Consider the following 26,473-nt stretch of genomic DNA (forward strand, 5'->3'; position numbering starts at 1 on the left):
CTTTAAAAAAAATCCTTATCAAAAATATTGTAGATTATCTTCTAACTATTTTAAGTGTCCCACAGTTATTGCCTTAATTCTTTTGAAGGCCTTTCAAGGTGCTACAGCCAAAAAGGATGACTTGATTTTTAACCCAAAGCCATTGTATACTTTGCAATCTTTTTATGACTTGTACATCTAGGTGTATTAACATAGCAAGTTCCTTTCTATCTCATCTAAGTTCAACTTGTTTATTCATCCATGTCTTGTGATATCACCTACACAACAAATCAAAAACACTGACGATTATTTATTTTGTATTTTTGGAAGGCAGAGAGAGAGAGAGAGAGAGAGAGAGAGCAAGTCAAAGTGAGGAGCGCAGAACCAAATAAGGTCATAAGCTCTTTTACTTGGGTGTAGGCACCCAAGTACTTGAGCCATCCCCTGCTAAATAATGGTTATAACCTACACTGCACAAACTGCCCCTTACTTCCTCAATTGTTTCCTATTTCTTATTATTAAAAACTTACAAATCAACAAATCTTCATCATTCTTCTACGTATTCTCCTTTCACTTGATAATATTCCCATTCTTACTATGCATTTGTGTAGCTTCTGGCTAACATGTGTATTCTGTATCTGTCTTTGGTCTTACTTTCCACCCCTCTCTAAACAAAAATTGAATATGATAGTCTTCTCAGAGTGCTATCTACGGTAATGCCTAACTTTTCATTATTAAGTCTAGCACAATTACTGCAAGTAAACTTTTTTCTTCCAGTGGGTGCCCCTTAACTTCAGAGAGGACAGCTTTTCTGGTACTCTGGGGTATTTGAGGATTTGCGCTACATCTCTGCATTTCATGAATTAAATGTTCCCTTCCCTTGTTCAAAATGGAATGTGTGTGTGTTATTTCAGCATGAGAAATGGAAATACTATTCTTACCAGAAGTCCCCAGTAATTCTTGGAAGTGACTAGAATGAACAGTTTTTTGTCCAGTTTTAATGATGAAGTATCAGAAATATATAAATGATTCTCCAGGATTGCACAGCTAACACAGTAGAAAACTAGAACTAGAAATTAATGCTTTTCATCCCTAGCCAAAACAACTATCTTGAATTGTGTTCTGATTAGATAAGATTATCATTCACTTGTCCATATACAAGCTTATATTCTTCATTACCAACAGGAAAGAAACATTTGTAACAGCAAATCATTGCCAATGATGTATCCCTAAAAACGTCTGTTATCTAACATTCTAATACTTATTACGAGTTTGTTGATTAAGATACTTTGTCTAAAACTTCTACAAATCTCTAGTTTACTAGTTCAAAAGAAGCCATAGCTCTTCTTGGCTAATCAGTTTGTACTTCTCAACAGCATCTTAAACATATATTATTTTTATTGTGCTAATAGTGTGCTGGAGTGTCTGAGTAATATGACATTCTCTTCCCAGTTGGAGCAGCCATGACTGTGTTTTCAAGGATTTGCTGAAAGAAACGAGATGAAAAATGGAAAAAAAAAGACATGCTCTAAAATGAATTTGTTTTGTGTTTAGGTAGAGTGGTACTTTGAATAGCGGTGGGTAGTCTGATCAGATATCAAATAGAAGACTATTAGAGAAAGTAGAACTCACGCTGACAGAACACAAGCAGACAAACAAGTTTCTGTGCTTTGAGAAGCTCATGCTTCAATTTCCCAGCTGATAAATGATAATCTGCTTAGAGTAACAACTCCAAAATGAAACAGGCCAATGATGCCAAAATTGCATGCTTATATGCCATATGTCTTCTCCAAGCATCTCTGTGTTTCAACATAACATAATAGAACAAAGCTTAAAAATATAGACAATTCTGTCTTTCTCAAAAAGTTTTCTCTGGGAATGAAATCACAAACATGACATTTTTTGAAGATTTTGAAATAGAGTCATTAACATTCTGCTTTGAATCACTGAACAGACTGCATTAAGGCACCTGAGAACATACACAGTGAATTCTAGAATGAAATTAACAAAGGTTTGGATTTGAGTAGTACTGTATTAAAACAACAAATAAAAGGATGCTCTTTTGTCCACAGGCTGGTTAATACCTTAAGACATTCATATAGTCCCATAAATTATTTAATTTGTGTCAAAAATTCATAAATTGTCCATTATCCTACGTTGCAGATCACTGACTTAAAATTAGAATGTGACATTTTAAATAACATCCCAAAAATATTAGAGTAAACTAATATGTCTTTATTAGTCCTTAAGAATCAATTTCAAAAGCCTTTAAATTCTGATGAAAATTATGCAAATTCCAGAATACTGTCATCCTTATAGTTTATGTTAATTTGACATTAATGTTAGGTGCCTATCACACTAACAATAATCCATCTGAACTAGCAGGCTGGAATACCAATTACTGAAATGAGTAAAGCTCATCCTTGAAGTTTCTTCTCTCTGTTGCAAGTAGACATATGTCAGCACACAGGGAATAGCACAGATGTATCAAAGTCTTTCAAGTAACCAAGCATCTTTGTGTAATGGAGCAGGCTATGGCTGACACACTAAACCTTGAAAAGGAAAGGAATTCACTTTGTATTGGGAGCACAAAGAGCAGAAAGAGAGAAAAATTGATGTGAAAATATTCTTACAGTGTTTACTTAGAGTCATTATTAGAGTATGTTGTTGAAGTAGAAATTCAATATTCTTTATTTTACAATGGATTAGTATGCATTTCATTGAATTTGCTTGTGAAGAATTCAAAACTAATTGATTTTTTTTCAGGTGGTAGCTGTTTCTCCCTCTTGATTCTGGCTGCTGAGTTTGAATTACCTCAATTTGGTTTACAATGAAAGTAAGGTTTAAAAAAGGAAAATGACTTTTGCCATTTAAGACACATTGTTAGCTGTCATCAAAGGAAGACTTTGCTGGAATCTATGAATTTTTGTGCATGTCTTTTCTTATAGTGATGGTATTATTTTTTGTGTTAGCTTTAAGTTGAATAAGTAGGAACTTCTTGAATAACTGTCCCAATTTTTTTTCTTCCATATACTTGTGGGAAGCACTAACACAAATTATTATAAAAGTATATGCCAAATGCCAATTGTCTCTGTATTTATTATACTTCTTTCATGATAGATAAAAGGTAACTTAAATCAAATATTAACGAGATATTTATACCTTACATTATACTGTTACTTAATTTTTATGTGCATGTTTGTGTGCATTTTATTTGTTTTCCCAAATGGATTATGAATATTTGCTTTACAAGTTGTGTCATATTATAAAAATACGCATAGAACAGTAAAGTATCCCATTTGACTCATCCTCTCAAAGAATACTGTTACCCATTGACAATTATTTTCCCAAATGTACAAGGGGAACAAATAATGAGGACTGACACAGAAAAGAGTAAAATGCAGATAAGGAGAGTTAGTTCAGCTATCTGAATCGATTTTTAAATAATTAAAAGTTAGGAAACATCTACCTTTTAGGAAAAGCTTACTACAAAGATGTTAAAAAGGGTTCTGAGTAAGGAATATTCCTGCTCACAGACATGTTTTACTTCACTGGTTGAGTTTTGTTAAGTTGCATAGTGTTTTGATAAAAATGAGGATCAAATTTAGTTTATTTTGTATACATTTTGATTTCAGATAATCTAGAGAGTCATATAACAAACTTTCAAATAATATTTCCCTGTTGAGACAAACTTCTTTTTTGCTTGTGAGAATGTGTAAAAGATTTTTTTGATGCTGAAATATTTTAACACAATTAGACATAATCATAATTTTTTCCAAATATTTTAGTAAGCAATACTAAAATTAAGAACATTTGTACAGCTTGCAAAATTCATTATAATGCTCTATGCCGTCTCATACTGCCTATATCCAACTTTTGGAATGGAGATTTGGGGGTCATTACATTTGGGTGTATGATACATCAAGGCAATCAAACAATTTTTCTCAATTTGTAAGATGAGCAGCTTCATGTTTCTGATGAATGGCTCTGGTAGTGCTCCCTTTCCAGGTTGATTTTGCAGGGTGACACAAATGATGAAATGGATGCTCCCCAATCCATCAATAAGTGCAATAATCCCTGCCACTCAGCCCTGAGGAGGCTGATCTTGCCAGGTACCCTTACTGACATTCATCACCACCATAAAATTTCAAGGAGTCAGAATGTGGCACTCCTTTCCCACATAAGTCTCTCTAGGGCAGTGAGAAAAGAGAGACTTGGGGGGCAATATTCCCTCAGGTGGTAATGTGACCCACCTAACACCACCTATGCTCCAAAGGAAGGGTTCAGAAAGATGAAGGGAACAGAAAGCGAGGTGTATATGAATACCCAGTCCCGAGAGAGGTTAGCAACAGGTGTTGCTCTGAGAAGTTCCATTCCTTTTATCACTACCATATGGATGTCTCTTCCTCTAGTTCCTCATTGGTTGAGCAATGTAAACACAATCCAGTGGCAAAAGCAAAGGGAGGGGGCAATGGTTTTGATTGTTGTTGGGCAGGTAGGATAAGGGAGGGGAGTTTATACCATGGTGGTAGCAAAATCCATTTGGCTTAGCAGTTTCAAGAACTGACATGCAAGAGAACTTGTGAACAGCATTTTGTGGTCACACAGTTGAAACGGTAAGGTAGCAAGTTAGAAATTAGCCTATGTATGTGTAAAGAGCCTGAGGAAAAGAAAAGTTTCTTCAAAAAGCAGTGTAAAGCCTTAGAAGCACACCTTAGAAGCAGCTCTGGATTTTATCCTACAAATTCCTGCTCACACCCCAGTAACTTTGCAGGTGGTCCCAGCCTTCCCCCATGGAAAGTTCTCTACCCAGCACCAGGTGGGTTACCCAGCCTGATAACACTGGGCAATAAAACCTTCATAGCCTTCCTTCAAGGAAGGCATTCTAGTGGAATAATTTCTGCCTGGCACCAGTTAGGCTAACCATTATGATACCACTGGGTAATAAAACCTTAGGAGGAATTTTACCAAATTCACACTCAGCAAATCCTTTGTCCAGGAGAAGAGGGAGAAGGGGAAGGACAATCAAGGGGAAGAATTGGACCCTATTCCCCTAGAAACCTCAGTCTAAATATAAACTAGGCACTCTCTTTCAGATTCTGTTTGGAGAGGTGTCCATCTGTTCTGATGGATGCTCTACCTCCTTAAATGTTGCTACTTTGCTTGACACTCTCCTCTGTCTCATGTCTGAATTATTCCTTGCACTAAGAAAACAACTTATCCCACTCACCTGTGCTAGGTCAGCTCATCAGTTGATCTACTTTGTTGCTTTTTTTTTTTTTTTTTTCACTTAGTCCTCTTTGCAGCTGGCAACTAAGTCATGGTATCATGGCTGTTACTTTTGCTAAGATAAGTTCTTATGGGAATACACCATTAGATCACTTCAAATAAGTATATATTTTCTGTCTTGACATTTGTAGATGATTGTTTTTCAAAAATTTAATAACAGAAATGGTAGAGCCAGGGAGAAGTGTAGTGACTTACACATGTAATGTTATTGAAGGAGTTTCCAGGAGTACATGCAGATAATTGTATAATCAGGAAAGTTACTATGAGGAGTCTAAAGGTTCACGAAAATGTATACAATGAAAGCAGCATGGATGATTTTCAAAAATTTTGTACCAAAATGTGTGTGCGTGTTTATATATATATACACATATATATATATACATGATATATATACATATATACATATACATGAGTACATATATATGTGTATATATACATATGTGTGTGTGTGTGTGTGTGTGTATATATATATATATATATATATTGGAAGACAGAGAGATCTTCCCCTAGCTGGTACATTCCACAATTGCGCAGAACAGTTAAGGCTGGATCAGGTCAAAGTCAGGAACTAGGAATTCAATCCAGTTCTCATATGTGAGTAGAAGGGACCCAAGTACTTGTTCCATAATCTGTTGCCCCCCAGGGTACACATTAGCAGGAGGTTGGTTTGTAAGTTGAATAGCCTGAACTCAAACCAGTCATTCCAATATGCGATGCTGATATCCCAAGTGGCATCTTCACTTTTGTGCCAATTACACATCCCATAAACTTATATATTAATTTCATGTTCCCACAATTAAAAAAAGTATCTTGTATTCTTATAAGTGCAAGTCTTATGATTTTTTTCAATTATATGATTAATTTCTAGTACAAATATAAACCGCACAGTATTTCCAAATGATTACATCATTTCCAGACCTACTAGGTACAATTGAAGTGAAATCAATTATGTAATATAAAATATTGCAAGAGGAATTTATAGAAACTAACACTTAATTGACTTTCTTCCTTCCCTTGGAAACAAAGGGAGTTCAACACAAAGAAGATTCTGAAGTCTATCTTTATTCTTGAGTAAATGTAAATTTGCTAAAGGATTGGTCAGATATAAAACTAATAAACACATTTCCTTTGTCTTTTGTTTCAGACAGCATAATCCACCAATTTATTGAAAGGGCTACATAGAGAAAATAAATAGGATTTATTTCAACCTTCTATATAGTATTATAAAATTACGTTCTTTCTGGATAAGGAAGAGTATGTTAGCAATTTTTCCAAAATATTTCAATTGTCCTGTTAGTTATTCTGAGATCACACATCCTTCTTTCTATATGCAATACAATGTAATATGCTTATGAATAGCATTATAACAAATATGAATTATTTATATTTAATTAATTCTAGAATCATAATAAAACTTTTTTTATATTGCTCCAGTTCTTGACATCTGGTTATTAGGTACTCATTAATCCTCATGCCACTCCTGCTTTCATTTTTTTAGATCCAGCTATCAGCTTGGTAACTCAATAACTATCTTGTTTCCCCTGACATTTGTAGTATACTCAGGACCACAAACACAGCTTTATCTTTTTCACTGCTCATTCTCAAAGAAAAGGATAATGGGCCCCATTCTAACATTTTATATTTTTCTGAATAGTTATCAATACATTTATTCACTCCATAAATCTGAGATACAGGGCTAGACACCACACCTCTGTACTCACATACTACCTGTCCTCACATCTGTATATCACTTTTTTTCTTGCTCATATTTTGTTCATCTCTACAATATGAGTTTTATAAAGATATCTTCACACTTGGTAAATATGTGCATGTTCACAATCTTGAATCTTGAAATGCAATCTGGTTGATTATTTTGTGTGACATATTTTACCCATTCAGTATATTTTGGTATATTTTAATAACTTATTTAGTTCTAGGTATAAAAGAAAGCAGTTTACAAAAAATCAGAGGAATAAAACATGAAATTTAAAAATAAAGGAATTTATTATAGCTTAAATCTATAATCTGGGTACTAACATGTTATTATTCAATAAGTAATGTATGTAGTAAAGAAGAAACATAAAATGTCTACATTGAATGATCATTGGCAGTTTTTGTGAATTGGTGAAGAGTACCACATGGAATATATTTTAATTGATATGCATGTGTAGTAGATAGCACATTATTGTCAGATGATTATCACTGGATATATTTATTTATTTGAAAAGGTAGATGTTATAATGAAACTGTCCAGTCAATCCCATTAGGACTGTGGTAGGATCCATGATCTAAGATAACTCCATGGTCTCTCTCTCTTGGTGTTGTATTGATGAATGTTACTTTTTTTTTGCCACAGGGACTTTGCAAATGTAATTAATGACATTAATCAGGATATACTAACATATACAGAGATATACATAGATATATATGTATGTGTGTTTGTGTGTGTGTGTGTGTGTAGATAGATAGATATCAGATAAATGAAGATTACCATAGTGGGCCTAAATTAATCTCATGTGCCCTGTGAAAACAGACATTTTGATGTCATTTGTTGCAGATAAAGGCCTCGGAGAGATTCTGTGTGATCTAATGAAACATTACTGGCTTGAATACTAACAGGGCCAAATCGCAGAATCTGAACCAGCTGTAGGAGCTGAGTATGAATCACAGCAAGCAATGAAACAGAGGCCTTAATCCTATAGCCATAGGAAATTGGATTCTTCTAATAACCTAAGAGTGCTTGGAAGTGGATTCTTCTCCACGTATTCCAAATAAGAAGCCTGCCCCTTAGAGCTTGATTCAAGCCATGTGAGACTGTCATCAGGGAAACTAGCTAAGGCAGTCTATCGTAATGACTTCCAGAACCGTGGTCAGAAATGATAAATGAGTTGTTTTAAGCCACTAAGTGATTTTTTATATAGCAAAAGAAAACCAATACAAGGATAAATGTATTAATTTGTTCAGCTCTCAGGATGGTTGGCAGTTAATGACTCAAAGCTCAGTCTTCAACAGAAATTGTCTTTGACCAAAGGGAGATAACATGAGCATGGTAACTCTCTCCACTGCAGGATGTGAGGGATGTTCCTTACATCCAATCTTTGGTTGGTATGGGATATAAAATTACAGGCCATTATCTGATATATGTTGAAGAACCATCTTAGATTCAAAGCTTCCTGTAAGAATGATTGAGGTGTTTGTAGGACTACACTATAAATAAACTTCTATTTCTTTCCAAATCTTCTTCACCTCCTCCTTTGTAGTTGTTTTCAACCGCACTCAACAATAGACTTTCTGTATCTGAATATCTTTTTCAGAACCTGTTTCCAGTGAATAAATTCTAAGATATAATATGTTGGACTGAAAGAGAAATGGCAATTATATAATTTTCATTATATTTATTTCCTATCTTTGATGTCAAGTCTATGATAGACATCACATACCAACAAATTTTTTTCTAAAGTCTGAGAGCAAATGGAGTTTCTAAGGTTGGGGAGTGGCTCAGTGAAATCTTGGAATCATCTGTATCACTTCATACTTTTCTCATTCTGGGAACAGAATCTTCATCTGCTAGCACAATTCAACACATTCCTACCTCACATGCAGCTGGATTCTGTCATGCGATTAACATGTGGATGAAGGAAACAAACAGGATGATGTATGTTATTAACATGCTACATTCTTGAAAGGAAATTTCCCATTCTCTATTTCTACTCTTTATCCCTTCAATTATCCTTTCTATCATTAAATGGTGATGGAAATGAAAAACTCAGAAGTTTTATGTAAAGGATAGCTTTGTTACTCTTCCAATTAGGGTCACAAGTAGAGTCTGTTATTTGAGAGAATAATAGATTCCATCTTATCCAAATAATTACCTTTGGGGACCTCTTTTCACAGTAATCTTACCTTTCTTGTTCATCTGGTGGGATCTTTGTTTTTATATCCTCTAAATTGAAAGCTTTGCTCTTGGTGCCTCTGTGGCTTGGTGCCTAGGATTTATATTTGAATTCCAGGAATTTGTGCTGAGTGAGGCCAGAGAGCTTTGACAAAATAGAAGGTGGGGCAAAATGCAGAGTGACCCCTGAGATGCGTATTGTGGCATTCCTCTGGCTACAGTCAATAGGGAGAGGGGTTACCCGAACCTGCTATTGTGTTCAGTCCCCCAACCTTTCTCTATTCCACAGTGAACCAGCTGATTGACATCCTTGAGTGAGCTCACAGTGCCAGTGCACCTCACCCACTTAGGCATGGGCTCTATCCAGAGTTCTGACCCAATATCTGACCCCAGTGTGTTAGGAGCTCTGTCTCTGCAATCAGGCCCAGTGTGTTCACCAGAACCCAGCTGCAATCCAGCTGCAGTGTGGGGCCCTCTCACCTTTGTGCATATGTCCAGAACTTCCACTTCACAGGGTATAGGAGGGGTGGCTCTTTATTCTGAAAGCTGCTCTAGTGGCCTCTGGCAGTGGTGAAACTGACCATTGCTCTCTGACTCAGGGCAGAGTTCAGCACCATTTCCACCACAGCAACCTGAGTCTGGCTTTTTGGTGAGGGGAGGGAAGGAAGGTAACCTGGCCTCCCTTGGCAGAGCAAAGTAGTTTCCCAGACCCCTGTAAACTCCCCAGGCCCAACTATGACCCAATGGGGACCTTGAAACCCTCCCTCAATCAAAGCTGCTAGTTACAGGGGTAGCAGCAACCACTTCTCAGCTTACCCTGGCAGGAGGTCTCTTGCTAGCTGGCAACCTGCTGTGTAGATGCAGGAGTGGCTGGCAGAAGGATTGGTGGTAGTGTGTCTATACTCTATTGCAAGACAGAGCCCCTGTTCTGTCCATTCCTCACTGGAATTTTCTTTCAATCAGTAGCTAGGAAATGTGATTTCTCCTTTGTTTTGTGTTATATCTTTTTGTGGCTGAGTTCAGGGTGCCTTCTCACTGTTCAGCCATCATGGATCTTGCTGGGAGCTTTGGGAGCCGCAAGGAGGGAAGGCCTATACTTCCTAGGAAGAAAAGTCCTTGTCAAGGTCCCCGCGGGTGCCTAAAGGTCAACCAATGAGGATCAGACCTGCCTCAACCTTTAACCCCCATGCCCTGAATCTATAAAAGGAGCTCTCCCAATCTCTGACTCGCGACTTCCCCTGCTCTGTTGGGACCTGGGAACCTCGCCCGGGAGTGGAATCCCAATAAAAGCCTGTGAATTAATTGATTCATCTGCCTGGGAAGATTTGTTATGCACCGGACACCTTGCACTTGCATTTACATTTTACAAGGCTACTTTAGGGAAAAAAATTCTGTTATGCTTATTTCTATTTATTTGTGTATTTATTCATTTATGTATTTATTTGACAGGCAGAAAGACAAAGAAAGGGACAGAGAGAGACAAAACTTTCATCTTCTAGTTTTATCCCCAAATACTGGCAACTGATAGGATGGGACCAGGGAGATGAGACTCAGGAACCCAATCCAGGTCTCCTATTCAACTAATTGAACCAGCACCTGCTACCAGTCAGGATTTGCATTAGCATAGAACTGGAATCAGAAGCAGGGCCAGGGCCCCAATCTACACACTTCCATAAGAGATGCGTCAACCTGTGTCCTAATATTAGATCAAACAACTATCCCTATTCTTTATTTATTTTTTAAAAGATCTATTTATTTTACTTGAAAGAGTTATAGAAGCAGAGGCAGAGGCAGAGAGAGAAGTGTCTTCCATCTGCTAGTTCACTCCCAAATGGTTGCAACAGCCAGAACTGCACCAATCTGAAGCCAGGAACCAGGAGCTTCTTCCAGGTCTCCCATGCCAGTCCTGGGGCCCAAGGACTTGGGCCATCTTCCACTGCTTTCCCAGGCCATAGTAGAGAGCTGGATTGGAAGTGGAGATGACTGGACAGGGACCGGTGCCTATGTGGGATGCCAGCACTGCAGGTAGCAGCTTTACCCAGTACACCACAGTGTTGGCCCCTATGTTTTATTTTTTAATATGTCTCAAAACAAATGGAATTATAAAAATCATGTAATTTGTTTGGATAATATTCTAAAACTTAAAAAAAGATCTGCCAATTCAATGTGTCTAGTTTCTGTGAAAATTTCAGTATCATCCTATGAATAAAGTATGTGCATGAAACTAGAGATCTACCAGTTTAAATGTACTGATACATGCATTTAGATATGTCTACAGGCTAATGGCTCTGTTGTGAAAATGTAAACATATATAGTCATTTGTCAGCATCCAAAGGGAATTGGTTACAGGAATCACTATATATACCAAAATCTGGGGATGCTTTAGTCCCTTATATAAAATGACATAATATTTGCATTTAACTTAGACATATCCTCCCACATACATTAAATCATTTCTAGATTATTTCTGATACCTAATATAATGTGTCACGTAAACAGTTATTACACTGTATTACTTAGTGAATAATGACAAGAAAAAAAGAGATTCTATAAATATTCAGTAAGATGTAGCTTCTTCTCACATGATTTTGATTTGTAACTGGTTGAAGCCATAGATGCAAAACTCATCAATACTGAGGTCTTTCTGTATTAGATTTTTTTAAAAAAATTTCCCAGGTTGCATTAAGCTCATAAAGGAGATGATCACACATGGAAGACATACATTAATAAGTTTGTGGAGGGAGAAGAAACTTTGCTTTAAGATGATGCCTAATGATATGGAGAATAGAAAAGAGATTTGTAGATTTGACCTAATAACAAGAAAGGGTCTCAGAGGCTCTACTATATACAATTCTAGAACATTTTATAAACTCCATATTATAATATTTTTTGTTTTTCTTTAGCAAAATCTTTTGTGGTTATCTGATTTTTTTTGTTTCGATTTGTGTATGTGTTTGTGTGGGGGAGCATAAATGTGTGTTTAAATGTATTTAATGTTAGGATCAGAAAAACTGGGCAATCTGGTTTTATTACAAGTTAGAATTTGTACCTAGACTGCCCCCTACCCCACAACAAAACAAACAGAACCAACATAGTTACAGAGAAATATAAAGCAATCAATACACACCTTTAAAAACAAGAATAAGTTATTTATGAGGCCAGTCTGAGAAGGTGTAATGATTCTCTGGTATATGTGGCAGGAGTTTACTTCTATCATATCTATATGATACCAAGTGTGATTTTGTGAGGTGAGTATTTGGTGCAATGGTTAAAACACTTCTTGGGTTATCCACATTCCGTGCTGAGTGCTTGGGTTGGAGTCTCAACTCCACTTCTGATTCCAGCTTCCTGGTAATGTGTATACTGAGAAGAAGTAGGTGATGGCTCACTTGCTTGAGTCTCTGCCACCTATGTGGGGAACAGGCTGTAGTTCCTGGCATATGGCCCAACTTCAGTTGTTGTAGATATTTGAAGAATTAAACAGTGGACAAAGGAACTCTGTTCTCTGTCTCTCTCTGTCTCTCTGTCTCTCTCTCTACCTCTGTCTCTCATTTTTCTATCTATCTGTCTATCTATCTATCTATGCCTATCTATTATCTATCTATCTCAGATAAATAAATGCTTAAAATTGATTTTGGGAGCAAGTGTTTTGTGCAATAGTTAAAACATTGCTTTAAATACTCAAATCCCATATCTATGGGGCTGGTTCAAGTTACAGATACTCTGCGTCAGATTCAATTTCCTGTTAATGTGCATCCTGAGAGGCAGCAGGTGATGATTCAAGTGAGAGACCTAGCTGGAGTTCCCGGCCCCTGGCTTTGGTTTAACTTGGCCTTGGTTGTTGTGGGCATTTGGGGAGTGAACTGGCAGAAAGATGATCTCTCTCTCTCTCTCCATCTACCCCCCCTTCCTCTGCTCTCACTCCCCCAAAGAAAATGAAAATAAATAAAAAATTTTCGTAAATGTGATTTTGCTGCAAGTTTTTCTGGTTATTGTTTGTTCCAAGTGATTCCATGGAAATTCATTAGTAACTAAAAGATTGCTTTTCTGGGGCTGGTGCTATGGCGTAGCAGACTAATGCCCTGGCCTGAAGTGCCAGCATCCCATATGAGCGCCAGTTCAAGACATGGCTGCTCCACTTCCAATCTACTCTCTGCTATGGCCTGGGAAAGCAGTAGAAGATGGCTCAGGTCGTTGGGCCCCTGCACCCATGTGGGAGATCCGGAAGAAGCTCCTGGATCCTGGCTTCGGATCCATAGGTACAGCTCCGGCCATTGCGGCCAACTGGGGAGTGAACCAGTGGATGGAAGACCTCTCTCTCTCTTTCTCTCTCCATCTCTATCTCTCCTCTCTCTGTAAAAAATAAATAAAAAATAAAAGTTTTTTTTTCTTTCCTTATTGTGATTATGATACTTTCATCTATTTTGTGGTTTCAAGAGATATTACCTATGTCAAATATGAAAGAATAATATGAGTTCAATCAACACAAATGAATCAAGATGAGAATGCTGTAAGAGAAAGCAAAGAAAACTTTGATAATTGGGTCATGCTTAGTGAACAAAACTGGACATACTTCTAAATGGTAATAGCATTCATTTCGTATTGACAATTTACCACCTTTCTCTTTTGGAGAAAGAACAAGACCTTAAGTGCAATATGATTGAAATATGCAGAAAACATTTTGAAAAATACAATCTTGACTGCAATATAAGTGGGGAACAACATTTTATTTCATTGTTATCTATTGCTGAGAAGAGTTGCTTTCATTTATTAGAAGTTTGCTGTATGCCAGACTTTGAAACAACACCATGACCTACATATCATTGGAGTCATTTGGTGACTGATAAAGAATTAAGCCTACAGAGTTTGAGCCAATTGTGAAGTTCACACAGCTATGAAGTGACAGGGATCATTTTAAATCCAGAGCTGCCAAGCTCCGAAAATCCTTTCTTTCATTTGTGAGTACAAAATATTGCCAAAAAATGTGTTGTTTAGAGAGTTAAGTATGGCCAATGTTCTTTGGCATGCCAACATTACTTGGGACAATGTGTTTGATATTGCTCTCTCATTTGGTAATAAGTGTTTCTCAAAAAATTTCAAACAGGGATTTTGGAACATATGTACTTCAATTAGTGTAAGCCACTAAAGTATTCAACATATATATATATATATATATATATATATATATATGATGAGGATCAATATCCCCAGAGATGTTGTCAAATATTTGAAAATAATTAATGTTTCTGGAATTTGCTCATGAAAAGCCAATGTCATTCAATATGAATATAGGACAATGGTTGAGTCAGTTTTATTTGATTACAGGTATTCTCATTCAGCTCTAGTAAAACATTTTTTTAAATAACAAAAGATCCTAAATTTTGAAAAGGAAGCTGGAGAGTTACAATTCTATAGCAAGCAGAGGGAGTGGTACCTCACTGATGAATAAGCTAAGACTTCCAGTATCCAAAATTTTTACATCTCACATTACATTCTTCCTTGACTTTACACCAGGTTTAGGCAACTTCTATTTGTAAAACATCCCCTACTTTTTCCTCACACAGCTCTTCTCACACTGCAGCCCACTGTTTATCTCACCTGTTCTGTGTTATGAATGTGACTTTCTTCCTACTACATGTTTCCACAGTTAAAAGTGAATATTCTCACTTTATGCACCCACTTTCACCGATATTTATTTGTTTTCCTCGCTGACTACTTTGTTCAATAACTAGCCCTTCAAACATCTGAATTATCTTAACATTTTGAACCAATTCAAAACATCAGGGAATTGTGACCAACAGTACATTTCCACCCTCCTGAGTTGAAAGTTCAGGTTTTCTGAGCATTCTGTGTTGTAGTGGCACTTGTCCAGAACCCATAGCTGGGAAGCTTTGCATGTACCAGCAAAAACAGCTTTGTCCCTTTCAGGGGAAGAAAGAAAACTACTCCTCAAAACCCAACAGATCTGGCTGTAAGGTCTTTCCTCCTCCTGTCTCCATTCTCTTCAGGCTCATTATTTATTTACTTGTTTGTTTGTTTTTCAGTGGAGCAAGGGGCCGACGCTGTGGCATAGCGGGTATAGCTGTCGCCTGCAGTGCCGGCATCAGGTATGGGCACCAGTACAAGTTCCAGCTGCTCCACTTCCGACACAGCTCTCTGCTATGGCCTGGGAAAGCAGTGGAGGATGGCCCAAGTCCTTGGGCCCCTGCACCCGCATGGGAGACCCAGAAGAAGCACCTGGCTCCTGCCTTCAGATCGACACAGCTCTGGCCATAATTGGAGAGTGAACCAGCAGATGGAAGACCTCTCTCTCTTTTACTCTGCCTCTCTTTCTCTTTCTGTGTATCTGACTTTCAAATAAATAAATAAATCCAAAAAAAAAAAAAAAAAAAAAAAGAAAAGAAAACTAAGCTGAGCTATAAGAAAAAAGACAGTGATGGCTATAAGGGAATGACCAGGAGCAACCAAGATTCTCCATTACCTCCCACGTCCAATGTATGTGCTACACAGAAAAACAACAAAAACAACAAATGCACAAAACACAAAAGCTAGAATTACAAAACCCATTCATCCAAGCGTGGTAGAAGGTGGAAGGAGAGGTAGGAGAGCCAATGGCAGAGAGAGAGAACAAAGTATTCAAATCAGCCCAGGCACAGGGGTTGGCAAATGCTAGAAAATAGCTGCAGAAAAACCTGTGGTCCTCTCAGAGTCATGGAGGTGTTAAAACCCCACACACTGTATATTAAGATAATCGAAAATGAATCTTGATGTGAATGGAAGGGGAGAGGGAGTGGGAAAGGGGAGGGTTGTGGGTGGGAGGGACGGTATGGGGGGGGGAAGCCATTGTAATCCATAAGTCGTACTTTGGAAATTTATATTCATTAAATAAAAGTTAAAAAAAAAAAACCCACACACTGGTGTCAAGAAGATTCTGCTTTACGTGCACCATAGGCAAAAACTCCAATTCCTCAGAGAGCAGGGCATACACAGAGGGCCCTTTGCAGAGTGGGTCCTGCCTTCCTCCATTGGGGAGGTGATCAGAAAAAGGGCTGCCTCAGCCTCCTACCAATCCCACCCATCCCTTTGATGGCAGGTGACTCAGTGGACTGTGGTAGCCTTCAGTTTGGCAGGATACAGATGTGGTGAAGGGAACTTCTCTGTAGAGATTGAGCTGCTCAAGGCAGACTGTAGGTAGACTGTCTTGTGGAAGAGTCTGTTACTTAAGAAGACCACCAAGGGGAACAGAAGCAACTGGAAATATATGCTTTTCCAGGGGTTTCTGCTTCTTTAGTGCTGATAAGGAAGAAAGGAACTAGGACAGAGAACTGCACTGCTGTGAGAAAAGCCAAGGGTAAACCAAATCCAAAGTAGTGAGGCCAGTTCCTTTCTATATTTGACAACCACTGGTGCATTTCAATTCGCTTATTGAACCAATAATATTGAAAGCAGTACAGGGAGTAGAGAAGAGACATATGCAGGCCGGCGCCGTGGCTCACTAGGCTAATCCTCAGCCTTGCAGTGCCGGCACACCAGGTTCTAGTCCCGGTCGGGCGCCGGATTCTGTCCTGGTTGCCCCTCTTCCAGGCCAGCTCTCTGCTGTGGCCCGGGAGTGCAGTGGAGGATGGCCCAAGTGCTTGGGTCCTGCACCCCATGGGAGACCAGGATAAATACCTGGCTCCTGCCATCGGATCAGCGCGGTGCGCAGGCCGCAGCGCGCTGGCCGCGGCGGCCATTGGAGGGTGAACCAACAGCAAAGGAAGACCTTTCTCTCTGCCTCTCTCTCTCACTGTCCACTCTGCCTGTCAAAAAAAAAAAAAAGGAGACATATGCAGACTAACCAGGGGACCGACAAGGTGGATGGGAAAGAGACTCGCAAACATCTCCTGGATGAAGACAAAAGCCTGCAGCAAAAGGTCGAAGAACACATCAGCAATGATTTTGCTCACACTAGGGAAGGGGTGAGGCTGCCTCCCTGATACCTCAAATGCCAGGGCAGCTATATCCTGAAACCACATTGCATTCTCAACTTTGCTAAGCACGAACAGGGAGAGCACCCAAAGAGCGCTGAAAATAGAAGTGAGGAGGAATTCCAGCCATGACCAAGTATCTCCATGTAGTGATGGATCACCAGTGATGCGGGCTGTTACTGACTGAAGCACAGGAATAAACATTCAATAAAACAAGAGGGGACTGAACTAGACTACTCCGCTATTCCAAGCGCAACACTGGGAAATTCTGCTAACAATACATGGCTCACTCTCTTGCTTCCGTTCCGTAGTTCTATTCTGGGGCTCTCCTCTGTGCCAGGACACTGTTTGCCCTTTTTCGACTTTATTCTTCTCTGTTTTGCTGGATTCAAGCATCTAGCCTTGAGGTAGTACAGAAACCCCGATGGAGTCTTTGATACCCTTGGCAAGGTTCTGGAGAAAAGTTTTGATGCTATCAGCCATGTCTTCACCACCTAAACTATCCACTACACAGAGGAGATAGAAATGTCCCCAAAATCTCTCATCATGAAGAATCTCACACCCTGGCTGCCCCGGCTCTGCCAGGTACCCTCACCCACTGCTGGCTGCTCTGCTCCTCCAAGCCCAGTGCCCGCCCCACCGGGGAGCTCCCAGGGTCTAAGACACTGAGCCTGCACTGGGCATCTCCATCAGTTTGTATAAAATGGAAAATAGTTCTCTGATTACGAAGAATTCTCAGAAGAAAATTAGTGTGAGTCTCAGCATTGTTGTGGATTTCTTTGTTCTGAGAAGCCTCCTCTACCTCTATTTTTTTTTTTTTTTTTGACAGGCAGAGTGGACAGTGAGAGAGAGAGACAGAGAGAAAGGTCTTCCTTTGCCGTTGGTTCACCCTCCAATGGCCGCCGCACTGCGGACGGCACATCGCGTTGATCCGAAGCCAGGAGCCAGGTGCTTCTCCTGGTCTCCCATGTGGGTGCAGGGCCCAAGCACTGGGGCCATCCTCCACTGCACTCCCGGGCCATAGCAGAGAGCTGGTGGAAGAGGGGCAACAGGGACAGAAACCGGCACCCCGCCTCCTCTATTATTCTCTAAGGATTTCCTTTGACACTCGTGCAGCTCTCTCATGTTTTCCTACTTCATAGCTGCTCAAAAGATTTATCCAACAGTGAACGAGCTACATTTTCCTCTGCTTACCTAGCCACATAAATAGATGCTAGATTAGATAGGTACAAGATAGATAGATAGATAGATAGATAGATAGATAATAGATAGATGATAGATATATTCAATTAAATTAGATATGATATGATATATAGACATCAAACATTCATACCTAAGATAAGGTTAACAATTTACATAATAAATTATGTAAGCTAATATTATGCAATAATTTCACTAATTACTTCAAACTTAGTCTTGATTTTATATATTGATTTTTTTTCAAAGTTGCAGTGTTTTCAACAAATTTTGTCAGCTCATTTTTACTTCGAATGCCTTAAGAAGTCAGCACCAGACCAGCACTGTGGTGTAGCAGGTATTCCATATGGCAGTGCTGGCATCTCATATGGGTGCCAGTTCTGGTCCTGGCTGTTCCACTTCCCATCTGGCTCTCGGCTATAGCCTGGGAAAGAAGTAGAAGATGGCCCAAGTCCTTGGGCTCCTGCACCTGCCTGGGAGACCCAGAAGAAGCTCTTGGCTCCTGGCTTCGGATCAGCTTAGCTCCGGCCATTGCAGCCATCTGGGGTGTGAAGCAGTGGTTGGAAGACCTCTCTCTCTCTCTCTCTCTCTCTCTCTCTCTCTCTCTTTCTCCTCTGCCTCTGCCTCTCTGTAACACTACCATTCAAATAAACAAATAAATCTTCAAAAGAAGTCACCTTTCTTAGATCTAGCAAAACATGCCAGTTTGGTGTTTTGTTGTCAAACCTGGTTTTCTCATGAATGTCCAACTATAAGGGGACTGATATAATTTTTCCAATGAGATATAACTTGTTTGAAAAATACAATAAAGTGTAGTTTATAAGGACTCTCTTCTAAGGAGAGAGTGCTGAGAAAGTTCCTCCACAGACAAGACTAAATAAAATTCATTTTATCTCATTTTGGCAGCAACTTTTACCACTTCTCTCAAACTGTAATTTAAGTCTTTTTAATCTATCCTTAAAATCAGCACTTCAAAGATAATGCAATTAAATTTTATAGAATTAGTTATTTTTATTTTGTGTTATTTTGGAAATATATTGTAGCATGGTACTGGTACAGAAACAGATGGATAGATCAATGGAACAGAATGGAAACACCAGATCAATCCAAACTTCCACAGCCAACTTATATTTGATCAAGGATCCAAAACCAATCCCTGGAGTAAGGACAGTCTGTTCAATAAATGGTGCTGGGACAATTGGATTTCCACGTGCAGAATCATGAAGCAAGACCCCTACCTTACACCTTACACAAACATTCACTCAACATGGATTAAGGACTTAAATCTACAACCCGACACCATGAAATTATTAGAGAGCATTGGAGAAACTCTGCAAGATATAGGTACTGGCAAAGACTTCTTTGAAAATACCCAATAAGCACAGGCAGTCAAAGCCAAAATTAACATTTGGGATTGCATCAAATTGAGAAGTTTCTGTACTGCAAAAAAACAGTCAGGAAAGTGAAGAGGCAACCGACAGAATGGGAAAAAATATTTGCAAACTATGCAACAATAAAGGGTTGATAACCAGAATCTACAAAGAAATCAAGAAACTCCACAACATCAAAACAAACAACCCACTTAAGAGATGGGCCAAGGACCTCAACAGACATTTTTCAAAAGAGGAAATCCAAATGGCCAACAGACACATGAAAAAATGTTCAAGATCACTAGCAATCAGGGAAATGCAAATCAAAACCACAATGAGGTTTCACCTCACCCCAGTTAGAATGGCTCACATTCAGAAATCTACCAACAATAGATGCTGGAGAGGATGTGGGGAAAAAGAGACACTAACCCACTGTTGGTGGGAATGCAAACTGGTCAAGCCACTATGGAAGTCAGTCTGGAGATTCCTCAGAAACCTGAATATAACCCTACCATTCAACGCAGCCATCCCACTCCTTCGAATTTACCCAAAGGAACTGAAATTGGCAAACAAACAAGCTGTCTGCACATTAATGTTTATTGCAGCTCAATTCGCAATAGCTAAGACCTAGAACCAACCCAAATGCCCATCAACAGTAGACTGGATAAAGAAGTTATGGGACGTGTACTCTATAGAATACTATACAGCAGTCAAAAACAACGAAACCTGGTCATTTGCAACAAGATGGAGGAATCTGGAAAACATTATGCTGAGTGAATTAAGCCAGTCCCAAAGGGACAAATATCATATGTTCTCCCTGATCGGTGACAACTAACTGAGCACCAAAGGGGAAACCTGTTGAAGTGAAATGGACTATGAGAAACAGTGACGTGATCAGCTCTTGTCCTGATGGTTGATGTACAATGTAATACTTTATCCATTTTAGTATTTTCTCTTTGTTTTGTTCTAGTACTTTTGGTTGAACTCTTGATTAACACACACTTATTCTTAGGTGTTTAAATTTTAACTGAAAAGTGATCCCTGTTAAATATAAGAGTGGGAATAAGAGAGGGAGGAGATGTACAATTTGGGACATGCTCAATTGGACTTGCCCCAAATGGTGGAGTTAGAATCATGCCAGGGGATTCCAATACAATCCCCTCAAGGTGGCATGTACCAATGCCATCTCACTAGTCCAAGTGATCAACTTCAGTTCACAATTGATCATAATGATAGGTCTAAGAGTCAAAGGGATCATGCAAACAAGACTAGTGTCTGCTAATACTAGCTGACAGAATCAAAAAGGGAGAGAACGATACATCATGGGAAGTGGGATACACAGCAGACTCATAGAATGGCAGATGTCCTAAATAGCACTCTGGCCTCAGAATCAGCCCTTAAGGCATTTGGATGTGGCTGAAGAGCCCATGAGAGTATTTTAGGCATGGAAAGCCAAGGCACCCTGGAAAAAAAAAAAAGGAAGACCTAAATGGAAGATCTCTGCGCATGAGATCCCAGTGGAAAGAATGTGGCCATCAAAGAAGGAGGTACCTTTCTCTGAAAGGAGGAGAGAACTTCCACTTTGACTATGACCCTGTCCGAATAAGATGGAAGTCGGGGAACTCAAAAGGCTTCCATAGCCTTGGCAGCTCATGACTAGAGCCTAGGGAGATTACTGACGCCATAAACAAGAGTGTCAAATTGTTAAGTCAACAACAGGAGTCACTGTATACTTATTTCTCATGTGGGGTCTGTCCTTAGTGTGTTGTCCAATATGAAGTAATGCTATAACTAGTACTGAAACAGTATTTTACACTTTGTGTTTCTGTGTGGGTGCAAACTGTTGAAATCTTAATATATAGTTAATTGATCTTCTGCATATATAGATAATTGAAAATGAATCTTGATATGAATGGAATGGGAGAGGGCAGGCGAGATGGGAGGGGTGTGAGTGGGAGGTAAATTATGGGGGGTGGAAGCCATTGTAATCCATTAACTGTACTTTGGAATTTTATATTTTCTAAATAAAAAATAAATACAAAATTTAAAAAAAGAATTATATCATAGCAGTTTTAATGAAATTCACCTTATATTTGCACACCTTAAATTCAATATTTTAATTCAATCATTCATTTGAAAGACTGAGCAACAGAGAGCTAGAAATTCAGACCAGCTGGAGACAAAAAAGGGGTAGAGAGTGATTTTCCATCTGCTGGTTCAGACCACAATTGCTGCCCCTGAGGCAGACAGAAGCCAGGAGTCAGGAACTCCATCAGTTGTCCCATGTAGGTGTCAGGGATCCAAGTATGAGAGGTACCATCTTCTCCCTGTCAGGCACATTAGTTAGAAGTTAGATTAGAAGCAGAAGTTGGACTTGATCCCAGGCACTCAGATATGTGATGCCAGTGTCCCTAGCAGCAGCTTGACCCAATGTGCCATAGTATCTCCCCAAGCACAATGTTTTTTGAACTGAATTTTGGCCAGTACTGCAAATGGTTCAGTTGTTTCATTCTTTGAAAGGGCCAGGGCATTCTAATTTAGCTAAGATGCCTTTTCACAGTGTCCTACCAAGTAGTTTGAATAGCCTCATAATATAAACAAGTTAGACCAACCAACAACACAGTTTTTGAGGAGCGCACATGACTTATTCATACAATAGAGATTTACTTACCACCTTTTATTTATGAGACTGCGCTAGACAATAATAAAAGGGGAAGCTATGTAATATTTATCTTCTTATACTTCATACTTATTACAACATATATCATTCAATAAATGTTTAAATGAATGAGGAATATGTTTAAATAAATATAACAGTAAGTAAATAAAATATTAATTATTAAAATGCACTTAAACATCTCATAATATTATGAGCACATAGACAAGAATAAAGCAGTTTAAACAAATAACTGCATCACACAGTGATACCTTTTATTAATTAATGTACAAATGATAACAGGAATGCTGAATAAACCAAGTGTAAGGATTTGGAATTGAGGAGTGAATCCTAATATTATGTTCCACAGCAGGTGGCTGAGACCTAAAATTACTATATTTTATATGTGAAAGAACATTATTTCTCTTTTACATAAAGTCTAGATATAGGTAGTTGTAGACCTTTGGCTCTGTCACCCAAGGCCCAAAAGGACCTGGCTTCAGTCAAAGTTCACTTTAAGTGCTCTCTTTAATCTAGGGTCATTGCTAGAGTACCAGCTATCTCATTACAGTTGACACCATCATATTGAATTTCAGTCATCGAGGTAGCAGAGGAGTCAAAGAAATAGAAAAAGGGGCATGCCACCATCATCCATTACCAAAGGCCACTAATGTTCATCTAACAGAAACACATAATTTTGGAGCTGGTGCTGTGGCATAGTGGGTAAAGCCACCACCTGCAGTGCTGACATCCCACATGGGAACTGGTTCAAGTCTCTGCTGCTTCACTTCTGATCTAGTGCTCTGTTATGACTGAGAAAGCCCTAAAAGATGTTCCTAGTCCTTGGGACCCTGCACCCATGTGGGAGACCCAGAAGAAGCTCCTGGTTCCTGGCTTAGGATCTGCCCAGATCTGTCCATTGTAGTCATTTGAAGAGTGATGAAGACTCTCCCCCCACCCCCAGCTCTGTGTAACTCTGCCTTTCAAATAATAAATAAATAAATATTAAAAAAACATAATTTCAAAGATGACTGGTGGGAAATACAGTAGTTACAGCAGGTAAACTTGAGCCTGGCCTAAAACAAAACAAAGCAAACAAAGCATCGAAACAAGAAAAGACTGTTGTATTAAAGAAGAAAGCAACAGCTGGATTTTTCTGGAGGATGTAACATCTAGTCTAAATTTTGACGCAAGATTATAACCTTGAGCAGCTCATCGATACAGTAGCATGTGGTAGGAAGGAGAGTGATGAGGAAACAAGATAGTGTTATGGTGTTATAGAGGTCAGATGAAACATTCCATGCTACATTATGTTAACTTCTCTAATATTAATGTTGGACTTTTATAGACATGGTGACGATTTAGTAACATTGATGGATTTTGCAACTGAGTTATAACAGAGTAGACACAGAATGATAGATTAACATGAGGTGATGTTAGAGGCAAGAAAATCACTTCTGACTTTTCTAGTCATGTCTATTAGATTTGATGATTGTTTAAGCTCTTGTCTCTTCTGTTGAGGAACAGTGTTTCCTTTTTTTTTTCTTCATATTATTTATTGAACTTTTTTACTTAGTGTAAGGGTAACTTTACAATCATTAAGTAAATTGAAAGTAAATCTTTCTAACTGGATTGTAAGGAAGATGCTAGGGAAGATATATTTCTGTTAATCAGTCTTCAGATAAGAACAAAATCCAAGTATAAATTATCAGAAATTTAAAAATTAATATAATTATAAGGAAGATTTCATCTGGTAATTTCTATGTCCAAATTCTGTTTCCAGTGAAATAAATCATCTGTCTTAATTAATAAACTTTTTTTATTTGTCTATAACTTATTTCTAAACCATGCATTGCATTTGAATCCATACTGCTTACATTTCTATTCTCAGTGATGACTTATAGACACTATTGAGTGTGAAGAAAACACTTTCTTTTAAAATCCATATTAAAATTTTTAAAAAGGCAAAATTTATTAATTTGGGATTAAATTAGTCTTCATTACTTTTATTCTTCCCTTTCCTTCTATTATTTCCTTATGTTTTATGCAAAAATTATGATGAATATCTCAGATATTTAAAAATTGGCATTCTGAAAATATATCTGATAAGAAAGAGAGTTCATCTTTTTTTTAAAGATCTATTTACTTATTTGAAAGTCAGAGTTACACAGAAAGAGGAGAGGAGGAGAGAGAGAGAGAGACAGAGACAGAGAGGTCTTCCATCTGCTGGTCCATGCCCCAATTCGCCACAATAGCCGGAGCTGTGCTGATCCAAAGCCAGGAGCCAGGAGCTTCCTCCAGGTCTCCCATGCAAGTGCAAGGGACCAAGGACTTGTGCCATCTTCTACTGTTTTCCCAGGCCATAGCAGAGAGCTGGAACGGAAGTGGAGCAGCCGGGTCTCGAACTGGCACCCTTACGGGATGCTGGCACTTCAGGCTAGGGCGTTAACCCACAGTACCAGCCGAATACCTTATAAAGCTTGATGTTTAACATATATTTGAAACCCTTATTACCAAAAAGAGTGAAAGAAAAAATTCATGAAAAATAAGAAAATAAAAGTTGTATATATAGAAAGTGCACTTTACAGCATTTTCCAAGTTAATAAAGAACCAGGATTTCTCTTGATATACATGATTTTCACTGTATTTGGTATTAGTGAATATTTGGTATCATTAGGAAATTTTGTTGGTAGAGAGATGTCTTTACACACACAGCCATTAGGAATGCTGAAATAAATGTGACAAACTAATAATGTTAATGAACTCTAAATTTACTGTAAGAGATGCCTTGTTTTTGGTTAAAAAAATTGAAATTCGATTTTTGATCATTGATCTTACTATAACTAATGTTATCCAATGAATAAAAGTTATATTAAAGTGAAATTATTTGCTAAAAATGATAAAGCAAATCTGAAAATATGAGTATGGTAAGTCTCTTTTTAATAAATACCAACTATTGGGGCCAATGTTGTGGTGCAGTGGGTTAAGTCACTGTTTATGATGCAAACATCTCAAATCAAAGTGCTGGTTAGAGGCCTGACTGCCCCACTTCTGATCCAGCTCCCTGCTAATGTTTGAGAAAGCAATGAGAGATGGCTCAACCCAAGTATTTTTGACCCTGTCATGTATGTGGGAGACCAAGGTGGAGTTTCTGACTCCTGACATTTGCATGGCCCATACCTGGCTGTTGTAGCTTATTTGGGGAGTGAATCAGAGGATGGAAGATCTTCCCCTCGGCCCCTCTCCATCTCACTGATGCTCTGCTTTTCAAGTAAATAAGTAAATAAATAAATACTAAAAATAAGTACTATTCAACTCAAAACAAAGTAGCTGTTGAGGTCTTAATGTTTCATACCTATACATATACCTATTCATACATATATATATATGTGTGTGTGTGTGTGTGTGTGTATTATTGAAACACGGTTTATCTCTTGGGAAGTGCACTCTCAACAATAATAAATAAATAAATAAATAAAAACAATTGGCAAATGATCTCCTAAGTAGCAAATTGTCTATTACCCTACTTAAAAATCATGACAGTTCCAGATTTTTTCGTTATTGCTTTTGTCAATATTTATTCATATAAATGTGTTTATTTTTACTTAATGATAAGTGTCAAATCAATTCAATAAGCATCTTTATAGATCTGACAACTTGCTAATAGCCTTAACAGCAGTATAGTCAAAGAAATTCCCATAAATGAAAGGAGCATTTTAAGAAATATATTAAGCCTTATATTCAGCTATATTTAAGACAATGTTAACAATAAAACTGTAAGAGGATAGAGCAGATTTCTTTGAACAAACAAATTGTGACAATATTCCCAAGGTTAATGACTTATTATGAAATTGTATTATTAAAATGTGAGAAATGATGAGTAAAGGGGAAACTAATCACATTTATTGAAATTGAATTGCCAATGTTTTTAAAGCTGGGTTGTTTTTAAAATTAAACTGATTCTCAATGACGCTACTAAAACTTTCTCTTACAGAAGCACATAAAATTGGTTTTGGACCTTCCGTTCAAATTGACAAACTGAATCTATTTGCGTATGTCCTTCCAAAATTATATTCACGTGATAAGAGGAATATTCAGAACAGAAGTAATCCCTGATAGCTCA

At 38.2% G+C, this 26,473-nt stretch overlaps 1 pseudogene; it reads right to left on the reverse strand.

Annotated features, from left to right (window-relative positions):
- Nucleotides 1–16,258: 16,258 nt before the first annotated feature.
- Nucleotides 16,259–17,610, reverse strand: LOC100351524 (etoposide-induced protein 2.4 homolog; annotated as a pseudogene).
- Between the last annotated feature and the right edge of the window lie 8,863 nt (nucleotides 17,611–26,473).

Source organism: Oryctolagus cuniculus, chromosome 8 (genome assembly GCF_964237555.1).
Source record: "Oryctolagus cuniculus chromosome 8, mOryCun1.1, whole genome shotgun sequence".
NCBI classification, from domain to species: Eukaryota; Metazoa; Chordata; class Mammalia; order Lagomorpha; family Leporidae; genus Oryctolagus; species Oryctolagus cuniculus.